Below are 13,099 nucleotides of genomic sequence, written 5' to 3'. Positions count from 1 at the left end.
GCGGAGCCGGCAGGGGCCAACAGCATGGCAATGAAGTCACAGCTGCCGGATCCCGCACCCCGCAAACCTATGAGGAGTATAGAGACATGCCCTGCCTGGCCCACCTGGATCCGGCTACGGGGAAGTCCACTCACACTAACCGCAACTGCAAATGGGTCAATGATCTGAAAAACGACCCGAAAGCAGGATACAAGCGAGCCCGGAAGCACCGCCCACGCGGCAAAGGAGGCAAGGGCAAGAACAAGGACAAAGAAGAGGACAGTTCCGAGGCGATGGACGAGGATGATAACTCGCCGGATCCCAAAGCAGGGTCCGCAGGTAAATCCAACCCCTTCGAGAAAAAGAGTGTGGGCGCGTACCACACCTTCCTCGGAACCCCAACAGTCTGCGCCACCAAGTCAGCTTTCCGGATCCTGAACGCCACAGTTCCGGCTGTGCCGCAGTATGTCAGGTGGTCGGAAGTCCCGTGCACATTGGACAGGGAGGATCATCCTACCATTGTGCCAAAAGAGTGCTACGCCTTGGTTGTAAGTCCCCGCATAGACGGGTATGACTTCTCCAAGTGCCTCATGGATGGCGGAGCCAGCTTAAACATCATGTACCTGGAGACTCTAGAGTGGATGAACCTTACCAAGGAATAGCTAAAACACAGCAACACTGAGTTTCATGGCGTGGTTCCGGGTAAAAAGGCGAATTCCCTCGGCAGCATCACACTTCCCGTGGCCTTCGGAGATGTTCACAATTTCCGCGAAGAAAAGATCACGTTTGAGGTTGTGCCCTTCAAGAGCTCCTACCACGTCATCTTCGGCAGGCCCACCTACCACAAGTTCCACGCAAGAGCGTGCTACATCTACAACAAGCTCAAGATTCCGGGTCCCAATGGTATGATTACCGTATCCGGAGACTACAAAAAGGCTCATGAGTGCGAGTTGGGTGAAGCCGCCTTCGCAGAGTCTGTGATATCTGGAGAGGAGCTGAAAGGCTACAGAGCCGCGGTGGATCTGACTGAAATGCAGACCACCAAGAAACAGATCTCCGAACAGAAAAATTCCTTCAAGGCCGCGATAGAGACCAAGAAAGTCAACTTCAAGGAAGCAGACACCACCAAGCAGGTCTCAGCCGAAGCCAACATGGACCCCAAATAGGAAGACGCGCTCGTCGAGTTCCTCCGCGCTAACATGGATATCTTCGCGTGGCAGCCTTCTGACATGTCCGGAGTACCAAGGGAACTCGCCGAGCACTACCTCAACATAAACCCGGGGGCTAAACCGGTGAAGCAAGCTATGCGACGCTTTGGAGATAAGAAGCGCCGCACCATAGGAATGGAATTAGCAAAGTTACTAGAGGCAGGTTTTGTAATAGAAGTTATCCACACTGATTGGGTCGCAAATCCCATCCTTGTACCCAAAATTAATTCTAAAATACTAAGAATGTGCATCGATTACTCTGGCTTGAACAAACATTGCCCGAAAGATCCGTTTCCCCTGTCGCGCATTGACCAAGTAATTGGTTCGACGGCAGGGGCGGAACTTCTGTGTTTTCTTGATGCGTATTCCGGGTATCACCAGATCCGGATGAAGGAGTCCGACCAAAAGGCGACCTCATTCATCACCCCATTTGGCACTTACTGCTATGTTACTATGCCTTTTGGCTTGAAAAACGCAGGTGCCACCTACCAACGTACGATGCAGTGGTGCCTGAAGGACCAAATTGGCCGGAACGTGCATGCCTACGTCGACGACATCGCGGTCATGACCCGGAAAGGATCCGACTTGATCAGCAACCTCACAGAAAACTTTGAGAACCTCCGACGGTACAAGATGATGTTGAATCCGCTGAAGTGCGTCTTTGGCGTACCAGCTGGAAAACTCCTTGTCTTCATTGTCTCTAATAGGGGCATCGAAGTTAACCTGGAGAAAATCAAGGCAATCCCGTGCATCAAAAGGCTAACTTGTCTCAAAGATGTGCAACGACTAACTGGTTGCGTCGCAACAATCGGCAGGTTTGTTAGCCGTCTTGGCGAAAAGGCGCTACCCCTGTACAAGCTATTGAAGAAAACAGACAAATTTGTCTGGGATGAGGCAGCAGATGCAGCACTTCAAGGGTTGAAGGAAATACTTACCTCCCCACCTATCCTAGCAGCTCCAGGAGAGTCAGAGCCTATGCTTCTTTACCTGGCAGCTACCAACAGAGTCATCAGCCTCGTCATCGTGGTGGAGCGACAGGAAGAAGGTCACAAGTATGGAGTCCAAAGGCCAGTCTACTATATTAGCGAAGTGCTTACGGAGTCCAAACAACGCTATCCTCACTTTCAAAAGCTAGCCTACGGAGTTTTCCTAGGCAGCGGGAAGCTGCGACACTACTTCCAGGAGCATCCAGTAACAGTCGTGAGCAAAGCTCCGCTGTCAACGATTCTCAACAACGCTGACGCAACAGGACACACATCAAAATGGGGCATTGAATTATCCGCCTTCGACATCAACTACAAAGCCAGGACCGCGGTCAAGTCCCAGGTCTTGGCAGATTTCGTCGCAGATTGGACAGAAGCTCCGGATATGAATTTGGAGCCGGAACCATAGACATGGGTTATGCACTTCGAAGGATCCAAGCAGCATCAAGGCTCAGGAGCCGGAGTCACCCTGAAGTCCCCTACCGGAGAAGAACTGCAGTACATTCTGCAGATCCACTTCGAAGCTACAAACAATATGGCGGAATATGAGGCTCTACTACACGGACTGCGCATCGCTAAGGAGATAGGGATCAAGCATATTATCTGCTGCGGAGATTCCGACCTGGTGGCACAGCAAGTAGCCGGAACCTGGAACGCCAGAAACTCCGTCATGGCGGCTTACAGAGACGAAGTTGACGAGATCGCCAAATGCTTCCTCGGATACGAAGTCAAGTACGTCAGGAGAGACGATAACACAGCGGCAGACATGCTATCCAAGCTCGGATCCGGCAGGAGGCCAATTCCGCCTGGCATTTTCCTAGAGCATCTCCGGATACCCTCGGTGAAGGGCGCTGATACGTCTCCAACGTATCTATAATTTCTGATGTTCCATGCTTGTTTTATGACAATACCTACATGTTTGGTTCACACTTTATGATGATTTTATGCGTTTTCCGGAACTAACCTATTGACGAGATGCCGAAGTGCCAGTTCCTGTTTTCTGCTATTTTTGGTTTCAGAAATCCTAGTAAGGAAATATTCTCGGAATTGGACGAAATCAACGCCCAGAACCTTATAATTCCACGAAGCTTCCAGAACACCCGAGAGGGACCAGAGGAGAGCCACAGGGGGCCCACACGTGTGCCCGGCGCGGCCAAGAGGGGGGCCGCGCCCCCTATTGTGTGGCGGCTCCGTAGCCCTTCCGACTCCGCCTCTTCGCCTATAAGAAGCCCCCTGACCTAAATCTTCGATACGAATAAGCCACGGTACGAGAAACCTTCCAGAGCCGCCGCCATCGCGAAGCCAAGATCTGGGGGACAGAAGTCTCTGTTCCGGCACGCCGCCGGGACGGGGAAGTGCCCCCGGAAGGCATCTCCATCGACACCACCGCCATCTTCATCACCGCTGCTGTCTTCCATGAGGAGGGAGTAGTTCTCCCTCGAGGCTAAGGGCTGTACCGGTAGCTATGTGGTTAATCTCTCTCCTATGTACTTCAATACAATGATCTCATGAGCTGCCTTACATGATTGAGATTCATATGAGTTTTGTATCACTATTAATCTGTGTGCTACTCTAGTGATGTTATTAAAGTACTCTATTCCTCCTCCATGATGTAATGGTGACAGTGTGTGCATCATGTAGTACTTGGTGTAGTTTATGATTGTGATCTCTTGTAGAGTATGAAGTTAACTATTACTATGATGGTATTGATGTGATCTATTCCTCCTTTCATAGTATGATGGTGACAGTGTGCATTCTATGTTAGTACTCGGTATAATTGCGTTGGTCTATCATGCACTCTAAGGTTATTTAAATATGAACATCGAATGTTGTGGAGCTTGTTAACTCCGGCATCGAGGTGCTCTTGTAGCCCTACACAATTAGTGGTGTTCATCATCCAACAAGAGAGTGTAGGGTGGTTTTATTATGTGATCAATGTTGAGAGTGTCCACTAGTGAAAGTATGATCCCTAGGCCTTGCTTCCGAATAGAAAAGTTACACCACAAAGATTCCTATCTCCCACGTCAACTGCACGCCAGCAAGCTATTTTCTGGTGCCATTGCCGGGGAGGTCACCGTTTATTTACTGTTCCACTGCATGTTTACTCGCTGCCATATTTTATTCAGATTGCTATTACCACTCATATACATCCATATTACTTGTATTTCACTATCTCTTCGCCGAACTAGTGCACCTATACATCTGACAAGTGTATTAGGTGTGTTGGGGACACAAGAGACTTCTTGCATTGTGATCGCAGGGTTGCTTGAGAGGGATATCTTTGACCTCTTCCTCCATGAGTTCGATAAAACCTTGTGTGATCCACTTAAGGGAAAACTTGCTGCTGTTCTACAAACCTCTGCTCTTGGAGGCCCAACAATGTCTACAGGAAAAGAAGTGTGAGTAGACATCAAGCTATTTTATGGCGTCGTTGTCGGGGAGGAAAGGTAAAAGGAACTCACACTCCGGATCCTGGCAACTAAGCTATTTTCTGGGTGAGTGCTCGAAGCTATTTCCTTTAGATCCTGCAATTGCATCTTTTTGTTTCTTGTTTTTATTTCACTAGTTAGGCATAATGAAAAGCAACATGGAGCTTTTTAATCTATTTCCTGAGTTAAGACATGGATGGTTTGATGCGAAAATTTAAAAACCTATGGAACATATTAGTATGAACGCTTTGAACACCATTGTTGCTAATGATATGGAAAATTCTAAGCTTGGGGAAGCTGGTTTTGATGAGCATGATATTTTTAGTCCCCCAAGCATGGAGGAGAAAATTTACTTTGATGATACTTTGCCTCCTATTTATGATGATTATAATGATAGTGGTCTTTTGGTGCCACCTAGTATGGAGGATAAATCTAATTATGATTACAATATGCCTCCTATATTTGATGATGAGAATAATAATAATATCTACTTTGTTGAATTTGCACTCACTATTACTAATAAAATTGATTATGCTTATGTGGAGAGTAATTATTTTATGCATGAGACTCATGATAAGAATGTTTTATTTGATAGTTATATTGTTGAGTTTGCTCATGATGCTACTGGATATTATTATGAGAGAGGAAAATATGGTTGTAGAAATTTTCATGTTACTAAAACACCTCTCTATATACTGAAATTTTTGAAGCTACACCTGTTTTATCTTCCTATACTTGTCACTTTGCTCTTCATGAACTTGTTTATTTACAAGATTCCTTTTCATAGGAAGTTGGTTAGGCTTAAATTTGTTTTGAATTTGATTTTTGATGCTCTCTTTTGCTTCAACTCTTGTTACTTATGTGAGCATCATTAAAATTGCTGAGCCCATCTTAATGGCTATAAAGAAAGAACTTCTTGGGAGATAACCCATGTCTTTATTTTACTACAGCACTTTTGTTTTATATTTGAGTCTTGGAAGTTGTTAATACTGTAGCAACCTCTCCTTATCTTACTTTGTTGCATTGTTGTGCCAAGTGAAGTCTTTGATAGTAGGGTTGATACTAGATTTGGATTACTGCGCAGAAACAGATTTCGGTCTGTCACGAATTTGAGTAGTATTCTCTGTAGGTAACTCAGAAAAATCTTCCAATTTACGTGCGTGATCCTCAGATATGTACGCTAATTTCATTCAATTTGAGCATTTTCATTTGAGCAAGTCTGGTGCACCTAAAAAATTCGTCTTTACGGACTGTTCTGTTTTGACAGATTCTGCCTTTTATTTCGCATTGCCTCTTTTGCTGTGTTGAATGGATTTCTTTGTTCCATTAACTTTCAGTAGCTTTGGGCAATGTCCAGAAGTGTTAATAATGATTATGTCACCTCTGAACATGTGAATTTTGATTATGCACTAACCCTCTAATGAGTTGTTTTGAGTTTGGTGTGGAGGAAGTTTTCAAGGGTCAAGAGAGGAGGATGATATATGATTAAGAAGAGTGAAAAGTCTAAGCTTGGGGATGCCCCCGTGGTTCATCCCTGCATATTTCAAGAAGATTCAAGCATCTAAGCTTGGGGATGCCCAAGGCATCCCCTTCTTCATCAACAATTTATCAGGTTGGTTCTCTTGAAACTATATTTTTATTCGGTCACATCTTATGTACTTTACTTGGAGCGTATGTGTGCTTTTATTTTAGTTTTGTTATTTTCATTCTATGAATAAATGCTTGTGTGGGAGAGAGACACGCTCCACTGGTTCATATGAACACATGTGTTCTTTACTCATAATGTTCATGGCGAAGGTTGAAACTGCTTCGTTCATTGTTATATGGTTGGAAACAAAAAATGCTACATGTGGTAATTGGTATGATGTCTTGAATAACTTGATACTTGGCAATTGTTGTGCTCAAATAGATCATGTTTAAGCTCTTGCATCATATACTTTGCACCTATTAGTGAAGAAATACATAGAGCTTGCTAAAATTTGGTTTGCATGATTGGTCTCTCTAAGGTCTAGATATTTTCTAGTAAGGGTTGGAATAACAAGGAAGACAGTGTAGAGTCTTATAATGCTTGCAATATGTTCTTATGTGAGTTTTGCTGTACCGGTTCATACTTGTGTTTGCTTCAAACAACCTTGCTAGCCTAAGCCTTGTATTGAGAGGGATTACTTCTCATGCATCCAAAATCCTTGAGCCAAAAACTATGCCATTTGTGTCCACCATACCTACCTACTACATGGTATTTCTCTGCCATTCCAAAGTAAATTGCTTGAGTGCTACCTTTAAAATTCCATTCTTTGTCCTTGCAATATATAGCTCATGGGAAAAATAGCCTAAAAACTATTGTGGTATTGAATATGTACTTATGTATCTTATTTCTTATTAAGTTGCTTGTTGTGCGATAACCATGTTCCTGGGGACGCCATCAACTATTCTTTGTTGAATATCATGTGAGTTGCTATGCATGTTCGTCTTGTCTGAAGTAAGGGCGATTTATCATGAGTTGAATGGTTTGAGTATGCATATTGTTAGAGAAGAACATTGGGCCGCTAACTAAAGCCATGATCCATGGTGGAAGTTTCAGTTTTGGATAACTATCCTCAATCTCTTATGAGAATACTATTTTTTGTTGAATGCTTATGCATTAAAGAGGAGTCCATTATCTGTTGTCTATGTTGTCCCGGTATGGATGTCTAAGTTGAGAATAATCAAAAGCGAGAAATCCAATGCGAGCTTTCTCCTTAGACCTTTGTACAGGCGGCATAGAGGTACCCCTTTGTGATACTTGGTTAAAACATATGTATTGCGATGATAATCCATGTAAATCCAAGCTAATTAGGACAAGGTGCGGGCACTATTGGTAATCTATGCATGAGGCTTGCAACTTGTAGGATATAATTTACATAATGCATATGCTTTATTACTACCGTTGACAAAATTGTTTCTTGTTTTCAAAATGAAAGATCTAGCACAAACATAGCAATCGATGCTTCCCTCTTCGAAGGGCCATTCTTTTACTTTAATGTTGAGTCAGTTTACCTACTTCCTTCCATCTTACAAGCAAACACTTGTGTCAACTGTGCATTGATTCTTACATGCTTACTTATTGCACTTATTATTTTACTTTATGTTGACAATTATCCATGAGATATGCATGTTGAAGTTGAAAGCAACCGCTAAAACTCATATCTTCCTTTGTGTTGCTTCAATGCCTTTACTTTGAATCTATTGCTTTATGAGTTAACTCTTATGCAAGACTTATTGATGCTTGTCTTGAAAGTACTATTCATGAAAAGTCTTTGCTATATGATTCAGTTGTTTAATCATTATCTTTATCATTGCTTTGAATCGCTGCATTCATCTCATATGCTTTACAATAGTATGATTAAGATCATGTTGGTAGCATGTCACTTCAGAAATTATCTTTGTTATCGTTTACCTACTCGAGGACGAGTAGGAACTAATCTTGGGGATGCTGATACGTCTCCAACGTATCTATAATTTCTGATGTTCCATGCTTGTTTTATGACAATACCTACATGTTTTGTTCACACTTTATGATGATTTTATGCGTTTTCCGGAACTAACCTATTGACGAGATGCCGAAGTGCCAGTTCCTGTTTTCTGCTGTTTTTGGTTTCAGAAATCCTAGTAAGGAAATATTCTCGGAATTGGACGAAATCAACGCCCAGAACCTTATAATTCCACGAAGCTTCCAGAACACCCGAGAGGGACCAGAGGAGAGCCACAGGGGGCCCACACGTGTGCCCGGCGCGGCCAAGAGGGGGGCCGCGCCCCCCTATTGTGTGGCGGCTCCGTAGCCCTTCCGACTCCGCCTCTTCACCTATAAGAAGCCCCCTGACCTAAATCTTCGATACGAATAAGCCACGGTACGAGAAACCTTCCAGAGCCACCGTCATCGCGAAGCCAAGATCTGGGGGACATAAGTCTCTATTCCGGCACGCCGCCGGGACGGGGAAGTGCCCCCGGAAGGCATCTCCATCGACACCACCGCCATCTTCATCACCGCTGCTGTCTTCCATGAGGAGGGAGTAGTTCTCCCTCGAGGCTAAGGGTTGTACCGGTAGCTATGTGGTTAATCTCTCTCCTATGTACTTCAATACAATGATCTCATGAGCTGCCTTACATGATTGAGATTCATATGAGTTTTGTATCACTATTAATCTATGTGCTACTCTAGTGATGTTATTAAAGTACTCTATTCCTCCTCCATGATGTAATGGTGACAGTGTGTGCATCATGTAGTACTTGGTGTAGTTTATGATTGTGATCTCTTGTAGATTATGAAGTTAACTATTACTATGATGGTATTGATGTGATCTATTCCTCCTTTCATAGTATGATGGTGACAGTGTGCATGCTATGTTAGTACTCGGTATAATTGCGTTGGTCTATCATGCACTCTAAGGTTATTTAAATATGAACATCGAATGTTGTGGAGCCTGTTAACTCCGGCATCGAGGTGCTCTTGTAGCCCTACACAATTAGTGGTGTTCATCATCCAACAAGAGAGTGTAGGGTGGTTTTATTATGTGATCAATGTTGAGAGTGTCCACTAGTGAAAGTATGATCCCTAGGCCTTGTTTTCGAATAGAAAAGTTACACCACAAAGATTCCTATATCCCACGTCAACTGCACGCCAGCAAGCTATTTTCTGGTGCCATTGCCGGGGAGGTCACCGTTTATTTACTGTTCCACTGCATGTTTACTCGCTGCCATATTTTATTCAGATTGCTATTACCACTCATATACATCCATATTACTTGTATTTCACTATATCTTCGCCGAACTAGTGCACCTATACATCTGACAAGTGTATTAGGTGTGTTGGGGACACAAGAGACTTCTTGCATTGTGATCGCAGGGTTGCTTGAGAGGGATATCTTTGACCTCTTCCTCCCTGAGTTCGATAAAACCTTGGGTGATCCACTTAAGGGAAAACTTGCTGCTGTTCTACAAACCTCTACTCTTGGAGGCCCAACACTGTCTACAGGAAAAGAAGTGTGAGTAGACATCAGGCGCTAACCCGGAAAACCCAGAGGTGGCAGTATCTCTGGCTAGAGAAGTGATGGCTATCATTCCGACTTGGACACAGCCTTTCCTGGACTACCTCATCGATCATAAGTTGCCAGAGGACGAGGTCCTCGCACGACAGATCATCAGACGAGCAAGATCCTACACAATCGTTGACGGACAGCTCTAGAAACGAAGCGCAACAGGGGTATTTCTCAAATGCGTCTCTAATCAAGACGGCATTGAAATCCTCAGGGAGATCCATGCAGGGGACTGCGGGCATCATGCCGCCCCCAGGTCACTCGTTGCAAAAGCTTTTCGGCTTGGGTTCTACTAGCTTACAGCTAAAGAAGATGCTGACAAGATAGTCAAGACCTGCCGAGGTTGTCAGTACTACGCTACTCAACCAAACGCTCCAGCCCAAGAGCTGAAGACCATACCTATCACCTAGCCGTTTGCGGTCTGGGGGCTCGATATGGTTGGTAAGTTAAAGAGATCATCTCCTGTCGGTTTTGAATACTGTAAGAGCAAGATCCATATCCCGTGTTTTGTGTGTTTGATAACAACACTCGAACAATTCTAACCATGCACAAAGTTTGTCATTGATAGGTTTGCAAGATGCACGGTACCCTCGCTGAGCACATTATGATCAGAAGACCGAAGCGTAGCTCATAGGGTTTCTGGTTTTGCATGTGTGTCGTGAGGTGACTTGGTAGGAGAGGAAGAGAGAAAATCTGTTTTAGCCATAGCGGTACTACCGGTACCAGCAGCGGTAGTACCACTACCCCTACTGGTACCGCCCGCGATACCGCTCCGAGACTTGCACATGGAATTGCCCCACAGTACACGTTGCGGTACCTTCACGGTACCTGGAGCGGTAGTACCGCTTGAGGGCGGTAGTACCGCCCACGGTACCGCGCGAAGTACCGTAACGCGTTACGGTAGTACCGCTCTGGTACCGCTCGGGTACCGCTTGGGATCCAGTAAGGTCTGGACTCTATTGCGGTACCGCAAGCGGTACCGCGAGCGGTAGTACCGCAATGTGTCCACGTGGACAAGTTCAGTGGGGAATTCGAACTCAGAGCGGTAGTACCGCTTCTAGGAGCGGTAGTACCGCTTAGGCAAAAACAGAGGGCAACGGTTCGATTTGGAGGGACCTATATAAAGGGCCCTTCTTCTCCACCCAGTCTTAGCTCTTCTCTCTCTCTCTCCTCCATTGTTGCTGAGCTCAAAATTGAGGGGATCTCCTCATCCACCCAACCAATCTTGCTCATACTTTGTGTGGTGGTGGAGGAGACCCCGATCTATCATTCCACCGAGAGAAAGTTCACCAATTTGTGGTAGTCCTTAGTGGATCTTGTTGTTAGGGTTCCTTGGTGGAAGAGCTTCTTAGTGGAGCATTGGAAGAGCTTCTTGGTGGAGCATTGGAAGAGCTTCTTGGTGGAGCACTGGAGGAGCTTCTTGGTGGAGTATTGGAGGGGTTCCTTTGGTGGAGCATTGGAGATGGGTTCCTATGGTGGAGCATTGGAGATGAGCAGCTATGGAGTCTAGCTTGGTGATGTACTAGCTCCATAGGGTGTTGGGAGCATCCTTGTGTGTGTGGAGCTCGCCCCAACCTTGTGAAGGAATCACCGCCTCGGCCGGTGCCTTAGTGGAAGAGGGAGAGCACCTCCGTGGAGCTCTCTCGAGGAAGAGGGTGAGGCCTTCCTTCGTGGTGTGGCCGCCTAGTCTCTTGTGTGAGACTAGCACCTCCTCAACGCAGACGTACCTCCTTTAGTGGAGGGAATTGCGGGAAACAAACCTCGACTCGCCTTGCGCCCCCCCCCCCCGGTTGTCTCGCTCCTCACTTTTACTATCTTGTTGATTCATTTACTTGTTGCACATGCTCTAGCTTCATTGTAGGAACACCGCTATAGCAAAAGTTATCACCTTTACATTCCGTTGCGCTAAAACTTGAAAAAGCTTAAAACTTGCTGTAGCGCCATTCACCCCCCCCCCCCCCTCTTGTTCGCTACGATCCGTTCAAGTGGTATCAGAGCAAGGTTTTCTTGCTCGGGCTTTACCGCCTAAGAAATGGCCGAACAAGAGGTGGTTGTGAATGGAGCCCTTTCCCGTGAGCAATCATCTCCATCATCAAGTGCCGATAATACTCTGGTTACTTTGTATGACCTCAAGAAATTGGAGTCATCCACTGTATCTCAATTGAAGGCCATGATGATGGAGTTGATTACTCCAAAGCCTAACCCCATCATAGATACTCATAGAGGTGTCAATGTTTTCCCATCACAAGTCGACTCTTTTCCTTGTGTTGAGATTGTTGAGCAATCAACAAATTCACATCGGGAAAAGGATCTTGAGGATGTTGACACATCATCAAAGGGGAAGGATGCATCTCCATCAAGTGATTATGACTCAAATGCTCAAATACCCATGCCATGCATTTTACCTCATGGTCCTCCACCTCTACTACTTGATTATAATTGATTTGGTGATTGGAAATTCTTAATGCGTTCCCATATGCGCAGTGCTTCCATCGAGTTGTGGCGTATCATTGAGGAAGGCTATTCACCACGGGACCATATGAACTTGACAAGAAGAGAAGTGGTGGACAACCAACTCAACGCCATTGCCATTAGCATGATCCACTTGGCCATTACTCCCAAGGATCGCGCTCATATCCACTCGCTCAAGACCGCCAAGGAAGCTTGGGACAAACTTGACATGCTCTTCCTCAAACATGTGAACAACTCTAACCGCAAGCTTGAGTTTAAGTTTGCATTGTTTCGTGAACACTTGAAGGGAATCAAGAGACAAAGCTCAAGATTATCGTGCTCCAATTGTGGTGACAAAAGGCATCTTGTTGCGGAATGTATCTTTGAGAGAAGAGATGAACATGATGGAAAGCTCGTTTGCAAGAGCGAGTGTAGTCCTCTTCTCAAAGGGCTCCCCAAGTTATTCCCCAACATTGAAGTCACCAAGATTTCCTCCACCGAGAAGCCTAGAACCAATATGCTTGAAGATGAAGATCACATGGTAGAAAATGAAGGGCTCGAAAAGAAGAAGGAATTGGAGCTTATCTCTCTCACCCAAGCTTATGAGGATGAAGTGTGCATGCGCATGACTCTTGAAACTAGTGCTCTTATTCTTGAAGACTACAACAACTCTCTCATCTCCCAACTCAAGGATCGAGATTATGCTCTTGGTTGGTTGGACGAACCCAAGACAAAGAAGAATTATCTTGAAGAAGATCATGAATGGTCAATTGAGGATGTTGCAACCTTTGCCAAGAAGAAAGAAGATGAAGGTCCTAATTCATGTTGTGACAAGCTCCTTGACGAAGTATGCTTCTTGAGAAAACACAATGCAAAGTTCTTGGATGTCATCTCAACTCAAGAGGAGGCCTTAGATAAATACTATCGCGTGAGTAAAGAGAAGGTGCAATGTTGTGATCATGAAGAAGAGATTGCCA

Source organism: Lolium perenne, chromosome 4 (genome assembly GCF_019359855.2).
Source record: "Lolium perenne isolate Kyuss_39 chromosome 4, Kyuss_2.0, whole genome shotgun sequence".
In the NCBI taxonomy this organism is placed as follows: domain Eukaryota; kingdom Viridiplantae; phylum Streptophyta; class Magnoliopsida; order Poales; family Poaceae; genus Lolium; species Lolium perenne.
This window is presented reverse-complemented; position numbering follows the sequence as displayed.